The sequence below is a fragment of the Balaenoptera physalus genome (genome assembly GCF_965194825.1).
Source record: "Balaenoptera physalus genome assembly, chromosome: 3".
NCBI classification, from domain to species: Eukaryota; Metazoa; Chordata; class Mammalia; order Artiodactyla; family Balaenopteridae; genus Balaenoptera; species Balaenoptera physalus.
The window spans coordinates 135,153,774-135,173,329 of NC_138890.1; the positions used below are offsets into that span (position 1 = coordinate 135,153,774).

The 19,556-nt window shown below is 40.5% G+C and overlaps 1 protein-coding gene across 1 annotated transcript in view; it reads right to left on the reverse strand.

Annotated features, from left to right (window-relative positions):
* Positions 1-18,068, reverse strand: part of LOC309657932 (granzyme A) — a 41,568-nt gene extending 23,500 nt beyond the window's left edge. The window contains exon 1 of the mRNA XM_082455970.1: positions 1-18,068. This exon is cut by the window's left edge and continues 13,229 nt beyond it. The gene's annotated coding sequence lies outside the window, so the exon portion shown is untranslated.
* Between the last annotated feature and the right edge of the window lie 1,488 nt (positions 18,069-19,556).

Below are 19,556 nucleotides of genomic sequence, written 5' to 3' on the forward strand. Positions count from 1 at the left end.
AATATTTACAATTGTTATATCTTCCTCTTGGATTGATCCCTTGATCATTATGTAGTGTCCTTGTTTGTCTCTTGTAATAGTCTTTATCTTAAAGTCTATTTTGTCTGATGTGAGAATGCTACTCCAACTTTCTTTTGATTTCCATTTGCATGGAATATCTTTTCCCATCCCCTCACTTTCAGTCTGTATGTGTCCCTAGGTCTGAAGTGGGTCTCTTGTAGACAGCATATATAAGGGTCTTGTTTTTGTATCCATTCAGCCAGTCTATGTCTTTTGGTTGGAGCATTTAATCCATTTACATTTAAGGTAGTTATCCATATGTATGTTCCTATTACCATTTTCCCTAATTGTTTTGGGTTTGTTATTGTAGGTCTTTTCCTTCTCTTGTGTTTCCTGCCTAGAGAAGTTCCTTTAGCATTTGTTGTCGAGCCAGTTTGGTGGTGCTGAATTCTCTTAGCTTTTGCTTGTCTGTAAAGCTTTTAATTTCTCCATCAAATCTGAATGAGATCCTTGCTGGGTAGAGTAATCTTGGTTGTAGGTTTTTCCCTTTCATCACTTTAAATATGTCCTGCCACTCCCTTCTGGCTAGCAGAGTTTCTGCTGAAAGATCAGCATTAACCTTATGGGGATTCCATTGTATGTTATTTGTTGCTTTTCCCTTGCTGCTTTTTATATTTGTTCTTTGTATTTAATTTTTGATAGTTTGATTAATATGTGTTTTGGCGTGTTTCTCCTTGGATTTATCCTGTATGGAACTCTCTGCGCTTCCTGGACTTGATTGACTATTTCTTTTCCCATATTAGGGAAGTTTTCAACTATAATCTCTTCAAATATTTTCTCAGCCCGTTTCTTTTTCTCTTCTGGGACCCCTAAAATTCGAATGTTGGTGCATTTAATGTTGTCCCAGAGGTCTCTGAGACTGTCCTCAATTCTTTTCATTCTTTTTTTCTTATTCTGCTCTGCAGTAGTTATTTCCACTATTTTATCTTCCAGGTCACTTATCTGTTCTTCTGCCTCAGTTATTCTGCTATTGATTCCTTCTAGAGAATTTTTAATTTCATTTATTGTGTTGTTCATCATTGTTTGTTTGCATTTTAGTTCCTCTAGGTCCTTGTTAAACGTTTCTCGTATTTTCTCCATTCTGTTTCCAAGATTTTGGATCATCATTACTATCATTCCTCTGAATTCTTTTTCAGGCAGACTGCCTATTTCCTCTTCATTTATTTGGTCTGGTGGGTTTTTACCTTGCTCCTTCATCTGCTGCATATTTCTCTGTCTTCTAATTTTGCTTAACTTACTGTGTTTGGGGTCTCCTTTTCACAGGCTGCAGGTTCGTAGCCTGCAGACCCCAGGCTACGAACCTGCAGCTACTCATTGTTTTTGGTGTCTGCCCCCAGTGGGTAAGGTTGGTTCAGTGGGTTGTGTAGGCTTCCTGGTAGAGGGGACTGGTGGATGAGGCTGGATCTTGTCTTTCTGGTGGGCAGGACCATGTCTGGTGGTGTGTTTTGGGGTGTCTGTGACCTTATTATGATTTTAGGCAGCCTCTCTGCTAATGGGTGGATTTGTGTTCCTGTCTTGCTAGTTGTTTGGCATGGGGTGTTCAGCACTGGAGCTTGCTGGTCGTTGAGTGGAGCTGGGTCTTAGCGTTGAAATGGAGATCTCTGGGAGAGCTCTTGCTGATTGATATTACGTGGGGTCAGGAGGTCTCTGGTTGTCCAATGTCCTGAACTCGGCTCTCCCCCCTCAGAGGCTCAGGCTTGACACCCGGCTGGAGAACCAAGACCCTGTCAGCCACACGGTTGGAGAAGACTCATGGAGTCCCTCCAATCTTGTTTTCCTTTCTCCTTCTGTCTTATGGTGCTCTGGCCAGTTTGCCCATGTACCTCTCACTAAGATCCCTGCGTCTTATGGCTGCTTTAATCACCGAAGCTTCTGAGGTAATTGCAGCAGTGGATGTTTCAGGGTAAGGGAGACACCTACTGCTCATTTTGAGGAAGACAGCTAACTTTAGTCCTTGGAATCCAATGTCCTCTGTGTGTGTGTGCGTGTGTGTGTGTGTGTGTGTGTGTGTGTGTTTGATAGTGGGAGGGATTTGTAATCACAATGTCTGGTGATGGGAGTAGTGAGGTGGAGGCAGGGTTATTTAGAGAGTTCTAGAATGTCAGAGCTGAAAGAGTTCTTGGAGATATGTTCTGGAGCTGTGCTGTCCAATATGGCAGCCATTAACCACATATAGCTGTTTAAATTTAAATTAAATTGATTAAAATTTAAAATCTAGTTTCTTGATCTCAATAGCCACATTTTAGATGTTCACTATTCACATATGGTTGGTGGTTACCATATTGGGTAGCACAGATATAGAACATTCCATCCTCTTAGAAAGTTCTATTGGACAGAGGTGTTCTAGAATCTTCTGGACCAATCCCTTGGTTTTTGTTTTGTTTTGTTTTTGAGCAAGAAATAAACTTTTATTGTGTCATCAACAAGGTTTGAGATCATTTGTTACTGCAGCATGACTTAGCCTAAGCTGGCTAAAACAGTTGAAAATTTTAATAATGAAATAAAAATAGATGTATATAAAAGTACAGGTAAATTCTTCTTTTCTCAAACACTTCAAAGTACAACTCAATGTCTTAATATAAAAAAATAAATATATTTTCTAACACGCAGCCTCGAGCCACCGCCGTGCCTGCGCGTGGCACTTTGGAGTCAGGCTGCCAAGCCGGATCCCACACTTGCGAATAAATGGGGCCACTTGGCCCCACGGCATCGGCCCTTTTAACTGGGAGCCGGCATCGCCAGTCTGCCAGTGGGTGAGGTGCTGCAGCGACTCAGGCCTCAGCCCTTAAAGCCAAGTTTGAAATTTCTTTGGGAGATGTCGGGGATCCTGCAGTCTCTGTTACTTAGTGTCCTGCATATCCTGTGCCTTCCCTGTAAGTTTGAGTGTCCTCTCTTTGTGCCATCCCCTTGTTTTGAAAATGAGGAAACTGAAGCTCAGAGAAGGGGCTTACCCAACTGGCTCATACTAGAGCTGGGACCGGGACTTGGGTTATTGGCACTTCTTGCCTGGTGCCACCAAGATGCTTCCTAATTAAGTTTATGGCACTGTGCCAGGTATGAGGGGGCAATGAATGGTACAGTTCTGACCTCTTGCCCTCCTAGAGATCATAGTCCAAATACATGGGCTACACCAGTGCTTTTCAGATATCTTATTTTTTAGCAGGGAAGCTTCTACTCTCCATGAAATCTTCTGTGGAAAACTAAAATATAAAATAGATGGAAACCAGAGCTGCTCTTGCCGAAGCACAATGTGAGTATATGTGTATGTGTGTGGGTCCCAAGGGCTTGCCATCCCAGTATCTTCCTCATGGCCCCTTCACCTTCTTGAAACTATAGGGCTCCAGGGAAGAGCTGGAAAATTGTGGTCTATACTCAGGCTCCTTAACTGGAGGAATCTGGGCTCTCAGATTTGAAGTGACAGTAAGGCATGGGGATGGGGGTGTGCAGAGAGGGCCATGGGAATTATTGCTTGTCTGGTGCTTCAGAGGCTCAAGGGGTAGAGACAGGGGTTTGAAGATGATGACATGTCTTCCCATTATAGCCTGTATTTCTTGCAGAGGTGTGGAGGGGCAGGGCACGGCCAGAAACATGGGCATTTGAAAAACAAATGGTTGGTGGCACAGCTTTTCCCAGACTTGGTGGGCTTTTCTTGTAGGATTTCATGCTTGCATTCATTCATTGGTTTACTCATTCATTTGTGAGATATTTACTGACTTCCTATTATGGGAAACATGTTGAACTAACATTCTGTGTGGGATGGGTACTAAGGTAAATCAGATAGGGACCTTGTCTTAAAGGAAGTTAGAGTCTAGTAAGGGAGACAAGATAGAAATATCAATATCTAAAATACAAGGTAGAAAATGCCAAATGCAAAAACCTGAGAACTGCTAAAGTATTATGGGATTCTGGAAGAGGAAGAAATTACCTCTAATTAGCCATTGGGCAAGGGATCGTGGAGGACAGGATTGGATTTGGATGTACAGAGGTTGGGGAGAGAGGGCAGAAGTGTCTCTTTCCTCTGAAGGGAGACTCGTGCACACATGCAGGGATGTGGGAAAGTGTTTGGGGCACAGCAAGCAATTCAGTTTGGTGGGAGCATGAGGTTACTTAAAGCGATTTGGAGGCTTTTGTCTCATCCACCCCCTACACCTTTGAGAACAAGCTATCATATGCAAGACAGTATCAGGCTCAAATCTTGCCTCAATTAGTGCTAAAGAGAAAGGAGTTAGGGACAAAAGCTACCTCCATCCTGGAGTCTTTAGGATCCTGCCAAGGAGAGAAGCCTGCCAAAAGACTAACTTGAAAACTGCCTTCCTTGATGGCTTCCTAAGCAGATTCTGACAACCATTCTAAAGGGGGCAGGCAAATCAGCTCTCCACACAGACACCGTTGGTAGTTCCCTGCTGCCAACTCTTCCTGAGTATTGAAAGCTCCTGGTTTCATGAGTTGGCTCCTTTGCACAAACCCTAGAAACACACAACTGTAAGTGAACTGTATCTTGGAGAAAGAGCTGAAGTGAAAGCATTCCATTTTTTGGATCTAGCACTGCCTTTATTCTGGCATGAGGAAGACCTTTGGTGTGTACACATTTAGAGTAAGGATGGGAAGAACATCAGAGGGCCCTGGAGTGGCTTTTGCTAAAATATTTTCACAGGCTCTAGATGTTAATTTCCAGAAAACTAAGTATATACAGCTTGGAAGATGTTGAGAAAATTAATGAACATCTTTGAAAAATTCATCCATATTGATGCATAGAATAGTAGTTCACTCTTTTATTTTTAAAAAATTAAAAAATTTTTCAGGATTTAAAAAAAATCATGGTAAAATATACATAAAATAACATTTACCATTATAACCATTTTTAAGTGTTCAGTTCAGTGGTACTAAGTATGTTCACATTGTTGTGCAACCTTCAGTAACAACCATCTTCAGAACTTTTTCCATCTTCCCAGACTGAAACACTGTACCCATTAAATAGTAACTCCCCATTCCTCCCTCCCCCGGTCTCGGGAAACCACTGGTCTGCTTTCTGTCTCTATGAATGTGACTACTCTAGGTACCCCATATAAGTTGAACCACACAGAATTTATTCTTTTGTGACTCGCATATTTCACTTCGCATAATGTTTTCAAGGTTTATCCATGTTGTAGCTTGTGTCAGAATCTCCTTCCTTTATAAGGCTGGATAATATTCCTTTATATGTACATACCACATTTTGTTTCCCTATTCATCCATTGATGGACACTTGGGCTGTTGTGAACATGGGTGTATAAATATCTGTTTGAGTCCCTGCTTTCAATTATTTTGGGTATATACCCAGAAGTGGAATTGCTGGATCATATGGGTAATTCTATTTTTAATTTTTTGAGGAACTGCTATACTGTTTTCCATAGCAACTGCATTTTACATTCCCACCAGCAATGCACAAGTGTTCCAATTTCTTCATATCCTTATCAACACTTGCTATTTTCTGTTTTTTTATGTTAGCTATCATAATGGAGGTGAAGTGAATGAATGCCTTTTGAATAATAATAATTTACTTAGCTTTCCACAGCATTGATTACAAAACAATTTAATGCATCTCTTTCCCCAGGTACCTATTCTAAGTTTCACATGGATGTTACACTGACTGACTTCCTTCTGAAACTTGGACAATTGAATCTGTATTTCTCAAAGCAAATAGAAAAACAATGGCATAGAAATGTGATGAGATATCACATAGTTACTGTGTCTGATGCTCTTGGGCCCTGCAGGACTTCCTATTCATGTTCTCTAACCAAAAACTTCCAACCGCAGGCATCTACAGATCTTTGCCTGTGAGGTTTCTCTAGCTGTTGGCGCCCTCTCAGCCTATGAACAGGGCAGTCTGGAGGTGTTGGGGAATTAACACCCCCTGGAAACTGTTCTCAACCCATGACTGATGGCGGTTGGTGTAGAAATATCCCAACTGCTTCCCTCCTTGGTTGGGCTAACTCTGAGGCTTGTTCCACACTGTCTTCCAAAGGTCCCCAATGGGGATTGAGCCCTGGTTGCCCACGGTGATAGCCTGCTCATTGGCATTCTTCCTTGTCTCACTTCCTTGGTTTTCTGAGTGCTTCTTGGAATCACCTCCTAAAGAAGCTATTTGCATTCACATCTGTCTCAGCATCTGCTTCTGGAGGAACCCAGCCTATGACAGTCATTACAATGATGGATGACCAGGTGGAGTTTGTTGTTACATGATAAACAGTTTATAAAATAGTGATACATGAAAAGACTATAACCAGATTAAAATTATGCTTGTGTGAAAATAACCTTCAGAACTGGTTATACATTTATATAAACAGGGGTTTTTTTTGGTGGACATATTCTATGTGTGTTTTCCTTGTGAAGTTATTCACATATGTAATAAAAATGAATTTCCTTGAACATTTCAAGGTTTTGATCATCCTGCTATATACAACATTTGAAAATGTCTTGTCTCTATTATCCTTAGACTACAACCTGTGTCTTTCACAGATGTCTTAGGTTATCTTTAATGGTTCAGATACCTCCAATGTCCCACCTTGGAAAGATGGCTTCATGCTTGTTTCTGGGTATATTATTGTTTCCAGCTATGGTTAATCTTAAAAGGTGAGTGGAACTTGAAGTTCTATTTTCCTTGCTTTACATATGTAGGGAAATATTTATTGCCTTTTCTTTTTGTGCTGAGAGTCTCATTTGTGAAATTTCACCCCGTCAAGTCTATATCTTTCTAATGGGAAATATTTAACATTTTGTTTGATCGGCCATTCTTTGAATTCCCTATTTCCAAATATTACTTTCATGAGTGTCAAGAAGGAAGATGATTTAAAGATTCCTGGGCAAATTACTTCTAGTTAAGTGAGAACATGATTTGCCGTAAGTTGCATACTCTGTATGTCTTAGGTGAGGATTTATGCGGAACATGGAAAGTATGTGGTCAAGGAGTTGTTTTTAATTTTTTGAGTCCTACTGGCAGACTAAATGTTTCACCACAGACTCACTAAAATATTTTAAATCAGATGAAATTTATAGCCAGGAGTTCAAAGAAGGGGATCCTGTCCAGGGGAAAAAGGCAGACTCTGAGGAGGTAACTTCTGATGAGAAATACAATTTCCCCTAAAGCTTTGGGGCCAGATGAAGGCTAGATTTAGTTGGTGGCTAAGAATCCAACAAACCAATCTGAAGATTTTCTCAGAGAAGCTGAACCCATCATAAGTGAGGCCATTATCAATTTAAGGAGAAACTGACCTTAGTGTGGTATTTGGTTGTTACAAAACAGGTGGTAGTAAATTGATTTTCCTTAATAATTCATGGAGGTTTGGAGGTGAGGTCTACAACTTATAAACTCCTGTAACTCTTCCAGCAATATAAATATTCCTAAGAAGTTATTCCTTAGGACTCTGGACAATGCAGCAAGGCACTGAATTCCCATAGGGTATGTTCATATTGCTTGGCAATTCCTTCTTTAGATAGGTCTGTCTGCATTGGAGCACTGAGCTTGCTTCTGAAGGATGGGAGAACCAATGGCCAGTGAGTGAGCACCAGATACCATTGTGTATCTGCTTGGTACTGTGTTGGGCACTGGGGACACATCCCTGAACAAAAATCCTCAAGGGCAGGGATTATCCATATCTTTGATCTTTAATTGCTCCAGCACATCCTGCTGATTTCTACATGTGTCCGTCTGCCTCTTTGATCTTGGGAGCAGCATTAAATTTAATATAGAGTTTGTTGGCAGTGAAGTGGTGTTAAACCACCAGTTTATCTTCTTTAACTACAATCTTCCCCCATCTACCTTCTGTCCCCCATTCATGTTGTCTTTGAGACAGATAAAACTGTAAAGATGGCACCTATTATATTTTATTATAATGGAAGCATGTGGAAGACTGGGTTAGGCCTTTGATATATTCCGTAGAGGGCTCAATAGAGGAGAGAAGTCACAATCTGACAAAGCATTAAGTAAAACGATATAACAAACCTATTCTGACATAGCATAAGTAAAAAACAAAAACAAAAACAAAAACCTTACCTCCTTGGATATTTTACCTCTTTGTAAAATGCCCATCCTTTTACAAGTTCACCTTTCAGTCAATATTTATCCATAAAAGAAAACACTGGCTCAGTAGCATACTGGTTCTGGCTTATACCAGCTCACAAGAGCCAATTGTTAAATTTTCAGGAAATTTGCAAGCCAGTTGTTAAACACAGTCAATATTAAAAATTAAATTAAATAAACTTGCAATTACATAAATTATATAAAATAAAGATAATTCTCTAAACTCATCACTTAATCATTTTACGATGTTCTATTAATATCTGTGCTTTTGAGATATTTTATTTCAGTCTTATCTGTGCTATATAATGATGGACTACTGTGCATCTCTTCCCAACTCCATGTTCAGTGATGTCACATTGGTTGTTTGAAATCGGCTGTGGTGGAGTATTTATACCACAGAAATTGGCAAACACTATAAATTAGGGCTTTTCCCCTTAAGGGCCAGCCTGTTGCTAACCATTTACCAGTACACCACTGCCTCAGTGCTTTCAAGGGCATTGCACTTACATCACACATTCAGTGAGACCTGGGGGTCATCTCAAAGATTGAGGCATCACCCCAGCATTTGGTAGGGTATCTTTCCTCCTCTGCAGGCAGACCAGCACACTGAGACACACAGGAAGTGGTGTATCCGGGACGCTAGCACAGTCTAACTGTCACTGACTGGCTCAAAGAAGTTTTCTCTCTACACTGAAGCTGTGGCCCATGGTCAGTTTTAGGTTAGACTGAGAGACGTGGCCATCAAAAGTCTTGTGTGTTCGCTTGCCAAAGAGCAATCTTGCTGGACACTGTGCTTTTTACTTTCTCAGTTTTTCCTCTAGAATTGTGAACTTTGAGTGCATTCAGTGGATGCTGCGTAATGGACTATCATCATTTTTGAAGCAACGTGTGTGACTGCCCACGTTTAGTGATCACATGACTTAGCTCTGTCTTGGTCACTTGGCCAGTCACTCCCTGGCAAAAGATACTTCTGCCTCTTCCCAGTTCTCTGGGTCTCCACTTGCAGGCTTCCAGTATCTTCTTAACAGGTAGCACCATTGAAGTGTTCAGTTTCTAAAGTTTCCTCTCATACTATTCATGGTGTCTGACTAAATCTGCCTAGTCCTCCACACATTTTTTCAGAATCCTCCCCTTCCCCTTTAGTAAACATAGTATAGATTTTGAGGTCAGTCCAACATGGTGCAAATGCCAGCTCTGTTATTTACTGGCTATTACTATTGGCTGTTATTGCTGTTATCACCCCTAAGTTTAAGTTTACTCATCTATACAATGGGTGCGGACCAAATAACTCTTCGGTCTCATTTGTTTGAGTATATAAAGGAGATTATATTAAATCTGCTACTGGGTGAATGTTCCCACTTGGTGAGAGCAGGACCTCCACTTCTTTTCAAGGTTCTGGGGGATTGGCTGGCAGGTGTCACCTCATCAGGTCCCACTACATCTGTGTCTTTGCAGTCACCTGGGGGCAGACTGCCTCTTTGCTAAGCCTCTAGCCACTGTGCCTGTAGTTCTGGATGTCCCCCCCAACTCCTCCTGTTGCTGCCCTTTTATTTCTCTGGGCCACACGTAAACATATCCTTTCCCTTAATTCCTCATAGAACTGCTTGGCCAGGCTGTATCTTTTAAAAAGGTATTATTGATGACTCAAGGGTAAGAAAAAGGAATTATAACATGAAGAGTGATTATCAACTGGCTACTGGGTGTGGCTTCCCTTGGGACCCACAGGCCCAGGATCTTCTGCCTTGGTCTCCACTTAGACCCCAGCCTGCTGCCCTGGAGAAAGGGCCAGTGTTCCCCTCCCCACGTCTGAGACAGAGGAAGAATTAGTGAACTAAAATATGGCACAATAGAAATTGCCCAATATGAACAGTAGAGAGAAAATCACCTGGAAAAAAAAAAGAAAGAACAGAGCCTGAAGAACCTGTGGAACCATAATGAAAGATATAACTTTCATGTCATAGGAGTTCTGGAGAAAGGAGAAAGTGGGCCTGAAAAAGTACTCAAGGAAATAATGGCTTGAATGCTTCCCAAATTTGCCAAAAGACATAAATCTAAAGCTGAGTAAATCCTAAGCAGGATAAATCCAAACAAGTCCACACCAAGACACATCATAGTCAAACTTCTAAAACTACAGACAAAGCAAAAATCTTGAAAACAGTGAGCGAGAACTGACACCTTACCTTTAGGGGAAAAAACAATTCAAATGACAGATGATTTCTCATCAGAAACCATGGAGGTCACACAACATTTTTCAAATGTTGAAAAAAAGAAAAATTGTCAACCCAGAATCCTATATCCAGTGAAAATATCTTTCATGAATGAAGAAGAAATCAAGACATTTTCAGATGAAGAAAAACTAAGAGTTTGTTCTCTGTTGATCCACTCTAAAAGAATGTCTAGAGGAAGTTCTCTTAAGAGAAAGGAAATGATAAAAGAAGGAATCTTGGAACATCAAGATGGAAGAAAGAACATAGCAAGCAAAAATATGGATAAATACAATATATTTTCCTTACCTTGAGTCTTCTAAATTATGAGCTTGGACACTCAACTACATATATTATATATCTATTGTCATAAGTTAGAAGTTGAGCTTAAAGCTCTGGGAAAACTTTTTGTAAGTTCTGTTCTGTTTTGTTTTTGTTTTTCCCCCTCAAAGCATGGGCAGTAAACTTGATCTAATAGGAGTGAAGTTTGTGGTCCTGCCTTAAGGTCAAAGGGTCATGAAACAGGCCACAGTAGGGGACAGCCAGTCCAGGAGAGTCCCCAACAGCAATGTTGATTGTTGTTGGAGGGTCATATCCTCCCCCTTGATTACAGCTGCTGCTTCTGTAGCCTGTCAGATGAACATGCTGTTCCAGCCAAAGCCCATCAGTTTCAGGCCCACTTCTTTTATATGTGGGCCTCCCACTAGGAATAAAATTAAGTTTGGAGCCTTCATTTAAGGTCTTCCTTCCAGCCTTAATATCCTTATTTTCTTACTTTCTTGATCTTTTGTTTTTAGGGCAGCAGTGACATAAATAAACTTCATGGGAAATTGTTTCTGAGGCTTTAACTTGCTGGCAGACACAAATGGACCACTAACTGGTTGAGAGACACACAGCAGTCCTCTCTCTTTGGGATATGATTGTGGCAATGCCTGGGGAACCTGGAATTGACAAACTGTTGATGGAAACGTGCTTTGGCTGGATAAAGAGAGTAATTCATAACAAGCAAGTATGGGAGGAGACTCAGTTCTGCCACATCTGAAGGGGAAGTGTGTTTTGCCATCCATGTAGTGCAGCCTGCATAAGTTTTGCTTGAGAAAAACTGTGGCTCTGGCCTTTTGTGACATGATCTATGATCTGCCTCACACCTATTTTCCACTCTTATCACCTTTTTCTCCTATCCCATGCTCCTCCCACATGGAGCTATTTGCTGTTCCCTTCACTTTCATGCCTCTGTGCCTTTGTTCATGCCGTTTATTTTGCCTGTAATGACTTTTCCCTCTTATCCATCTTGAAAGCTCCTACTCATTCTTTAATCTAGTTCAATAGCTTCTTCTGTGGAGCCTTCCTTAAATCTACTCCACCCTCACCTGCACCCCATTCCAATGAATTGCTTTCTCCTGGGTCTCCTATAGCACTTTGTACAGGTACCTATTATAGTCTGCATTACTTTGTTTTGTCTCCTCTATTGGACTGTGAAAGTGAGATCTTGTTCATCCTTGTAACTTCAGGGACTGGTTCAGTGTTGAACGTGTGGTAAGAGCTCAATAAATTCTCACTGAATTAACAAATAAATGGATGAGAATACGTACAATGTCACAGTGATAAAACACTGCCTAACACATCCGTGTTAAAACAGAGGGAATAAAAAAGTGCAGTGCCATAATTCCACTTCTGGGAAGACACAGTATATACTTTATCCTATTCCTTCTTGGATATTATATAAAAAAATAAGCATAAAAAGAGTCCAAAAGTTGGAGAAAAGAAGGCAGACTGGTTAGGACCTGGGGATCCAAAGAACTCAGGGGTGAGTTCTTCAGGTTTGCTTTCTGCCTTTCATACCCCAGACTTATAGCTGAGGAAGCTGGCAACCTGGAAATACCAATGTGTGCAGACAAAAAAGCCCCAACAAAAGCCTGCTCTCTCTAGTCAAACGGCCGGGAAAGGAGCAGCCTAGAAAGACAGAAAACTCTTAGACAACTACTCTACTCCAGCCAACCGCCACAAAAAAACCTCTGGGGCCCCTGCCATGCCAGCAGAAACCAGGTGGGAATCTGGTTTGTAATAAGTTTTCTCAAGTTCCTCCACTGGGGTGACGACAGAGAAAGCTGAGTAGGGAGCTGACACTTCGTTCCCACTGAGAGGTAATGAGCCGCCTGTGCCCACGTGGTATCAGTAGAGGGCATGTGGGGGGCAGTAATGAGGTACTCCTAACCCTCCCAGTCAGACACATACAAGTGGAGGCCTAGTGGGAAGCCAGAACTGCCCCCTCTGCCCAGCAGCAATGAAGGGCTCCCTTGCTCAGGCATCAGTGAAGGCTAAGTGGGAAACCTGGACTTCCTCCTCCATGTGCCAGCAATGAGGTGGCATCTTCTCTTTTCTCATTGGAGCAGTGTCAGAGGAAGACAGCTAAAGACGAAGGTTAAAATCAGGTTTGCTACCCAGGAACTTTTTGGTTTGCACCGAACAGAGGTATTTCCTGTTAAAACCTTGGATTCATTTACTTATTCAGCAAACGTTGACTGAAAATCTACCACGCGTCAGGGTCAGTGTGCGGAACTGAGGATAAAATTCAGAGCAAGACAGACATGGATATGATCTCTGCCCACAAAGAACTTACATTCTAGCAGGGAACGCAGACTTCACAGAAACAAATGAATTATAGCACGATAAAATAATTAAAGAGCTATTAAATAGTAACAGTATAATGAGAGAACCACATCGTCATTAACCTTTCGGTGGTGCCTGCTGTATACATGTACAACTACCTAGGAGCCAGACTCTTCTCTTCCACACTGGTTACCAACAGCTCCAACCTCTTGGTCAAAAATTGGCCCAGGAGGTAAACCCAAGATTCTACGACTCACTGAGAGTATCTTTTAAAAAATACATCCTCATGATGAAGTAGCTAGGAGACGTTTTTAAATTCACAGTACTTTAAGATAAAGAGTCTTTGAGTGTGTAAAATATTCACTAACCTATAGGATTTGTGCTTGCCTCACCAACATTTCCCAATTTTTATTCATGAAATTAACTGGTATATTTGTAGATTTTACACATGAATGATTGTGCTTTTTACTCAGCAAACATTCATTGAGCATCTACTATGTGTCAGACTCTGTACCAGGCCTCAGGGACACCAAGATAAGGAAGATACAGAGGGTTGAGGATAGAGGCAAGGAGAATTTCTCCCTCAACTCTCTATGTGTGAATATTACAAGAAAAAAACAAACAAACAGTAAAGAGAGACATCCTATTTATTGCAGCATTATTTGGAATTGAAAAAGATTAGAAATAATCCAAATGTCCATCAGTAGATGACTGGTTGAATAAATTATTGGTATATCTATACAATGCTGTACCATGTAGCTGTAAAAGAGGTGAGGAATATTTCTGTATAATGCTATGGTGTAATCTTTAGAATACAGTGTTAACTTAAAAGCAAAGGGAGTGAAGCATGTAAAGTATGCTATCATATAAAAATAGAAGTTTTAATAAGAACATAGTTACCTATTAGAAAGGAAAGGAATAAGACTCTGATCAAAGCTACACTTCCCTGAATATTTCTTATTTTGTAGATTTGACTTTGAAACCACATAAATGTTTCACATAATTGAAAACAAAGTTCAATTAAAAAACTAATTTCTAAAAATTGAAAGCATTAAGAAATAAATAAACCTGTGTATCAAGTTGGTTGCATAACCACACAAATAAAAACTCTTCTAAGTGTCTGTATAATACAGGATTTTGCCAGTAAATTCTTAGTGAGATATACCCCAAAGGATAAAAAGCCCTGCAAAATAAACACACCTCTCCAAAACAAAACCAAAAAACCCTTAAACTGTTTTTAGTAATGATATTTTTGGTGATATTGTTGATATTGTCCTTATGTGTGTATTTTGCGAAAGAGCAAATGAGTGTGTCTTTTTTTATCATTGAGAACTGGGATTTCAGCATGAGAAAAAGGAGCTATGACTGCAAGAATGAGCTTAAGTACATACCCTGTGGACCTGAGTTCAAGTAGTAAGTATTAGTGTGAACTGGTTATGTGTTTTCTTAAAACAAACAAACAAACAAATGCCTTTCCTGTCTGTGTCCACTGAAAAGGCCTAGAAATGATGACTAGCCAGGAACACTCTAGTGAATGAATGGCTATAGGCAAAGATCAATAACTGCTAACATCACAACAAGAAAGACAGACGGGTATTTTGTGTTCCTAACAGAAATAGAAACTGAACCTCAATCTGATCAAGCCTCTAGATCTTACTACCAGTTCATAGAAAATAGAATGGAGAGAGGAACATGTTAAATGACACTATGGAAATGCAATAATCAAAAGCCACTCTGGGAAACTGTATTGGAAAAATGGCCCAGTTTCTTCAACATCTAAATTACAAGGGAAGAAAAGTGATGGCAGGAAAATTATATATTTAAAGAGACTGAAGACATATTAATCAATTTCAATATATGGACCCTATTTGGATACTGACTTGAATAAGTTACTTGTTTAAAAAACTGGACAACTGGTGAAACTTGAGCATTGACTGGATATGGTTGGATATTAACGAATTGATGTTAAATGTTAAAATATTCTAATTAAAAAGTTTTCAAAACCACAATAATAGTTACCCTTTTAAAAAGAGACCTTGTCTTTTAGAGATACATATTGAAATATTTATAGGTGGCATGATATAGACGCGGATTTGCTTCCAAATATTCCGGAGTCGAGGAGACTGAATAGGATGGACGTGAAATAAGACGAGCCGTGCATTGAAAATTGTTGAAGCTGGGTGATGGGTTCCCAGGGACTCATTATAGCATTCTCTCTACTTTTGCATGTGTTTGAAAGTTTTCATAATACAAGGTTAATAACCAAAAAATGACAACCTACTTAACATAAGGTTTACTTTCTAAGTTCACTTAGGCTTGGTTTGACCATCTTTAGGATCTGTCATCTGGTTCCCGTTTCCTCAGACACCAACAAATATTATTATAGAAACAAAAATGACTTTGCAGAGATACTCTTTCCATGTGCTCCCCTAATGTAAGAAACATTGGGGGCTGCCAAACCTGTGAAACTGAGACTGGAGTGAGGAGCCTCGTGTGGTCGCTGACTTGCTCTTTAGGCTTCTGCTTCTTCCACTTGGTCTCTGATACTGATACCCACCAGCCATCTGTAGCTGTGGCTTGGAAACGATGTGGCATCTGAAAAGGAGGGAAGTCCAACAGCAGGACTGTGGCAATTGCTCAATAATGAGGAACATAAAGTATTGCCCCCGTGTAGCATAGTAATCGAGAAACATTTTTGAATCTAGGGTCATGGGTTTTTGGGGCTATTAGAACCTTATAGCTTTTCTAGTCCAAATCATTTGTGGCAGATGAAAAAAATGAAAGCCCAGAGAGATGAAGTGACTTGGTCAAGGTTGCAGAGCTCATGGAGGAGTTGGGATCAGAGCCCATATTTTGCCAGTTTCCAGAGTTCAGTGCCCTTTCCTCCACACTGCATCTGGAGTGGGTAGGACCTTGATGTGTTTCTTTGGTCTTAGTCTGAACTCCCTATAATTGATACACTAATTCTCTGGAGCAACATTCTACTGCTATGTGGAATTTTCAGTTCTTCCAGTACAAGGGGAAAGGGGCTAGTAAAGTGTGTGTTGGTGGGGAGGGGCGTGTGTGACTTTAAAATAGTTAGCATATGCATCTCAGGGAGATCAGCTCGGTGTTTTGTGACCACCTAGAGGGATGAGATAGGGAGGGTGGGAGGGAGACGCAAGAGGGAGGGGATATGGAGATATATGTATACATACAGCTGATTCACTTTGTTATACAGCAGAAACTAACACAACATTGTAAAGCAATTATACTCCAATAAAGATGTTAAAAAAAAAATAGTATAATTGGCTGAAGGAAACTCCTTACGGGGAGTTGTGACTCATGCTTGGTAGTGAAGAAAGCTGCATATCAGAGCATGAGTTTGTACTTGCCAGATCCCAAGGAAGGAGTTTATAGGACAAGTGGGCTCTGGAGTCAGATAATCTGAGACTGAATCCATGCTCTACAGCTTTCTAGCTGTGTGACCTTATACAAGTTATCAAGCTCTGTATCGAATCTATAAAATGAGGATAATTATAGCAACATCATGGTGTCATTGTGAAAACTTAATGAGTCAGTACAAGTAAAACTCTTAGACCAAAGCCTGGGGCCGTTCAGTCAGTGTTGGCCATGACCTAAGACTGGATGCAAGTCGCAGTCATTGGGCATAACCAACAGGACCTACATAGGAGATCATTAGGTATCTTGGTAATTTCAAATAGGGCCTGCTTGCTGAAACTACTTGTTAGGATATTAAAAGTCTCCTTCAATCTAGAGCTGATACAGTGCCTGAAAGTCTCAGCCCTGGTGAATGAAGTTAAAGACTATGTTACAATCAATTGTTATCTAGAAGTAGTAAGTGTAATCACATAACTCATTAACACTTCATCATCAATTCACTCATCATCTGAGAGAGCTAGTCAGTTAGCCAAGCCTTTATGGTAGGAAGCACAGTCAAGAACAGTATTGAGGGGGTCTGATGAGTACCTCCAAAGAAGTTATAGCAGCCACTGTTGGTGCCCATATCCCCCTAGCTTTCACCTCTGTACACTGAAGGCTGCTTGCTCAGAAACCTCGAACTCTGTCTCAGGGTTCTTTATTCTCTGGCTGTGGGAGTACATTCAGCCCATGAGCAGGGCAAGCTGAAAGTGCAGGAATGTTAATGACCCTGGAGTGACTCTCTATCAATGATGGTGGGGGAGTTGATGGCTAATATCCCAGCTTCCTATCCCCTTAAGTGGAATAACTCTGAGGTGTGTTCTGTACTGTCTCCCAGTTTCCCCATGGGATTGAGTTCCATTGCCCATAGTGGTAACAAGCATGAAAAGTACCCGTTATTGGCTTTTCATTCTCTCCCTTCTCACTCCTCTGCTCTCCTATTGGTTTCTCGGTGTGCCTCATAACTAGGCTACCTGCACACTAAAATTCTGGTATCAGTTTCAATGTGTGTGTGTGGAGGTCTCCCCATACCACCAAGCAATGCTCTGGTACCAGCTGGGGTGTGCTACAATTTAACTCAATTCTGATAGTACCTACCTATCAGAGATAGCATCAGGTTCCACAGGTTAAGGGCTCAGTCCCGTTAAGACTGCCCCCACTCCAGATGCCAATTGAAAGTCTAGGTTGTTACCTGTGTTTTTGACCTACTGGCTATAAATCAGAGTTTCCCATGACCCCCTTGATTAATTTGTGGGAGCGGCTCATAGAACTCAGGAAACCCTTTTACTCACTAAATTATGGATTTATTACAAAGGATACTACAGGATATGAATGAACAGTCAGATGAAGAGATACATAGGGCGAGGTCCCGAACAAAGAAGCTTCTGTCCCCATGGAGTTTGGGCCTGGAATGCTGGCATGTGGAAGGGCTCTGGTTCACCAACCTGGAAGATCTCTGAACCCCCTCCTTTTGGGTTTTTATGGAGGCTTCATTACATAGGCATGATTGATTAAATCATTGGCCATTGGTGATTGATTCAACCTCTAGCCCCTCTCCCCTCCCCAGAAATCAGGGAGCAGAACTGAAAGTTCCAACCCTCTATTAATGGTTGGTTCCCCTGGCAACCAGACCCCAAAGCTTTGGTACTTTCCAAAAGTCATCTCATTAACATAAACTCAGTTGTTGTGGAAAGGGGCTTGTTATGAATAACAAGACACCCATTTCAGCTTTATGGCTCTGAAGCAATTTCAGGAACTGAAGACAGGAAACCAAATATTATAAAAAAAAGGATGCTCCCATTGCTCTTATCACTCAGGAAATTCCAAGGCTTTGGGGAGCTGTGAGCCAGGAACCGTGGACAAACACCAAACATATATGAGAAATATATTTTGGTCATCTGAGTGACCAAATATATATTTCTTATAAACCACAGTATCTCACGTTCAAATCTATATTGCAGGATCTCCTTTGGCGGAAGCCCAAACCAAGATAGCAGCCCTCAAGTATTTGGTTGGGGTCCCCCATGCCTCTTGTTCTTTCTGCCTCTCTCTATTCCCCACATCTCCAACTGCAATTCTTACCCCCAAATTTAGGGGCTATTTTTCTGATGTACCTACTAATATTTCTATGGCAATCTCCCTGGGGTAAGTAAGGAATAGGTATTCAGAATTAATAGTAACACAGAACCCTCCTGATATAAGTGAGCCACATAGAATGACACTTGGGAAGGGGAAAAACACCACTTCTCTGTAGAGTTCAGGACTTCAACCTTCTTTGACAACCAATTCCTAAATGAAATCAGGATATTCAAGTTTGGGCTGGAGGCAAGTTATCTGACCTCTCTTGCATCAATACCACCATCAATAAGATTTGCAGGTTGTATCCATTCTCAGACTTACTGACCCAGATGGTATTATAATGATTACATCAAGTTCATCAGGCTCCTTTGAAAGTACAGTTTTATACAGAATTGGAAAATATTAACATTTCTAAATTCTTTAAGTATATGATGAACTGAAGAGAACATGCATCCTATGAAAATTAATGAAATAATTTACCACTTAAAGTTCAATATTGCTAAAAGCTAAGTGGTATTTAGACAATGATGACAAGGCCAAAACAAGTAACTTTGAAAGTAATCTCTTTCAGACCAGGAATACTAATTATTTTTATAACCTTTTTTTCCCTTCTTACAAAGTAAGGACGGTGCTTACCAAGTCTTACATAAAGAATAGCTCAGTGAAATTTCAAATTAATAATAATACTCAATGTTTATATAGTATTTTTTCTTTTACCATAGTGCTCCAAGAATTATCAAATAATCATGGAACTTTCTAAGTCACCTACTTTGCTCCCAGTACCATTTTACCCCTTGCCTTTATAAAGAATTTTTGAAAATGACTTCAAGCATATGATAATTATATTCTTAAATGGTTCCGGAAGTAGAGATTTATTAATTCATCATTCATTTTTTCAATGAATCATCCATCAATATAATAAATTCTTCCATTTATCCATCCATTCATCCACCCACTCATCCATCTATTTACAACTTTTTATTAAGCAACCACTACATGTGAGGTCCTATGGTAAGTTCTGGCTATACAGTGGTGATCAAAACAGATCTGGGTCCCAGCTCTTATGGAGCTAGTGGTATAGTGAATTCTACAGCATAAATTCTAATAAGATTTCTGTGATTATA